Source organism: Triplophysa rosa, linkage group LG22, assembly GCF_024868665.1.
Source record: "Triplophysa rosa linkage group LG22, Trosa_1v2, whole genome shotgun sequence".
Taxonomy (NCBI): Eukaryota; Metazoa; Chordata; class Actinopteri; order Cypriniformes; family Nemacheilidae; genus Triplophysa; species Triplophysa rosa.
Window position 1 is genome coordinate 713,572 of NC_079911.1, and position 2,960 is coordinate 716,531.

General features: G+C 36.4%; 1 long non-coding RNA gene across 1 annotated transcript; it reads right to left on the reverse strand.

Moving 5' to 3' along the window:
* Positions 1 to 366: 366 nt before the first annotated feature.
* Positions 367 to 1,719, reverse strand: LOC130546515 (uncharacterized). The gene is made up of 3 exons (XR_008961781.1): positions 1,664 to 1,719; positions 1,174 to 1,220; positions 367 to 1,069 (listed from the first exon to the last, which is right to left on the reverse strand). It is a non-coding gene; the product is annotated as an uncharacterized LOC130546515 (long non-coding RNA).
* Between the last annotated feature and the right edge of the window lie 1,241 nt (positions 1,720 to 2,960).

Consider the following 2,960-nt stretch of genomic DNA (forward strand, 5'->3'; position numbering starts at 1 on the left):
GAATGATCGTGTGAGTTGAGCCTTGGATGTTTCATTGCATTTCTTCCAGAGCACAACACCTGTAGCCAAAACAAAGGAAAAACAACAGAATTATTAACTCCTTATAAGAGCGTTAAAATGTTTACACAAATCATGGAACCTTTCTAACCATAAAGATACTTACTGTAATATCTAAGTTATGTAAAGTGTCTTGTGTCTGAACAGAGGCATCTGCATATGAGACACATGTAAATAACACATGTAAACATGCACAACAATGCCAAGGATGTGCATTGAGTACAGNTATACAGGTGCTGGTCATATAATTAGAATATCATCAAAAAGTTGATTTATTTCACTAATTCCATTCAAAAAGTGAAACTTGTATATTATATTCATTCATTACACACAGACTGATATATTTCAAATGTTTATTTCTTTTAATTTGATGATTATAACTGACAACTAATGAAAATCCCAAATTCAGTATCTCAGAAAATTAGAATATTACTTAAGACCAATACAAAGAAAGGATTTTTAGAAATCTTGGCCAACTGAAAAGTATGAACATGAAAAGTATGAGCATGTACAGCACTCAATACTTAGTTGGGGCTCCTTTTGCCTGAATTACTGCAGCAATGCGGCGTGGCATGGAGTCGATCAGTCTGTGGCACTGCTCAGGTGTTATGAGAGCCCAGGTTGCTCTGATAGTGGCCTTCAGCTCTTCTGCATTGTTGGGTCTGGCATATCGCATCTTCCTCTTCACAATACCCCATAGATTTTCTATGGGGTTAAGGTCAGGCGAGTTTGCTGGCCAATTAAGAACAGGGATACCATGGTCCTTAAACCAGGTACTGGTAGCTTTGGCACTGTGTGCAGGTGCCAAGTCCTGTTGGAAAATGAAATCTGCATCTCCATAAAGATGCGAAGAAACTTATACACAACTACAGATGATACAAACATTCATTTATGCTCAATCAGGTGACATTATACACTATATTAAGAATCCAGTGTATGTAAATGATCAAACAGAATGATCGTGTGAGTTGAGCCTTGGATGTTTCATTGCATTTCTTCCAGAGCACAACACCTGTAGCCAAAACAAAGGAAAAACAACAGAATTATTAACTCCTTATAAGAGCGTTAAAATGTTTACACAAATCATGGAACCTTTCTAACCATAAAGATACTTACTGTAATATCTAAGTTATGTAAAGTGTCTTGTGTCTGAACAGAGGCATCTGCATATGAGACACATGTAAATAACACATGTAAACATGCACAACAATGCCAAGGATGTGCATTGAGTACAGAGAATCAGCAAGTTAAAGCAAGGTATATTTTATAAGTCTAGTGAGTGAAGTTATACGACCCATTTACCATGGTTTTACTACAGGAGCCATAGTTTAACCATGGTATATATGTACTACAACTATGCTAATACAACAGGTAAATATAAATATATATAGAGCATTGTATACAGTGAAAGTGTAATAACTATTTTGTTTTCGGCAGATTGATTACCACTTGCGTTGTCTGCCTGTAGAATGTAGCAGCCATTCAGACTGCTTAAAAAAACACCGCATTTATTGATCTCTATGTTCTTTAACTTGAGGAAACGTGTTAATATACATTTTAGTTAACAAACAGAAACAAAACACAGGTTAAATTCGTAAATACATACAATCATGTACTTGAGATCTGCCTGTGGCTACCCGATCCGTCCCGGAAACACGATTTGTTCCGCGCATGCGCGAAACTGACGTCACTTCCTGTCTGAAATAAATCGAAACACTTTACGGCAGTTTCGGGTATGTAGGCTATGTGGCTACCCGATCCGTCCCGGAAACACGATTTGTTCCGCGCATGTGCGAAACTGACGTCACTTCCTGTCTGAAATAAATCGAAACACTTTACGGCAGTTTCGGGTATGTAGGCTATACCGTTACTGCTGTTGTTTTACACTCGGAGTTTAATATATATATATTTTATTACATTTATTAATAAATGTATTTATTATATCTGTATAAGTTTCTTTTTTCTTAATTTGTTTCGTACAATGCTTTGAGATATTTCCTGGCTTGTTAAATTGTTGCTGAATTATAATGCATGTTTGTTTTAAGGTGGTCATAAAAAATAACTACCCGATCCATTTCGGTTAAAATTTGGTTAATATGTGGCACAAATTAACTTCATTGAATTAAATAAATGGTCAAATTAAACTGAATTGTTTAAATTAGCTAGACACAATTTGGAAAATACAGATGTTCATACAGATGTGTTTTCTTTCTATTCATTTTCTAAAGATAGGTTCTACATAACTGTTCTAGATATTTAACTGCATTTAAGAAACACACAGAATACAGTTATATATATATTCTTTCAATTTATTTATACATTTGTTCCATTCCTCACACACGCTCGCTCACTCACTCACTTGCACACTCTCACTCACACAAACACACACGCGCACACTCTCTCTCACGCACACTCACTCACTCACACACACACACACTACATCTCTCTTTGTAGAACATAGCATTGACCTTTTTTAGGCCTTGGTCATCAACACAGTACGACAAAAATGTTTCCATGTCTTCTTGGTAATGAAAGATAAACAAAAAGGCATCCTTCGCCTCAGAGAATTGACCCCCCAAGAGGTTCTTGATGGCATTTTGTTGATCACCCCTGTTCATCTGCAAAAAGGCAGGCTCTGTCACCTCCCCACGGAATAAGTCTCTGTGATTCTGTACCCAGTACCACGCTGTATTTAGGTCTCGGACAATGGTTGGCTGCTGCACCTATTGAAGTAAATGAAGTTTATGCTTCATTCTAATTGGTTGACTAATTAAATGGCCTATAGTCATTTATTCCTTACATAGTAAAATGGCACAACAGTTATACTATTTATTCAGCAATCATGCAAATGCTTCATGTATAACCACTACTGTATAATCATTAACCTTATCAATGTCCTTGTC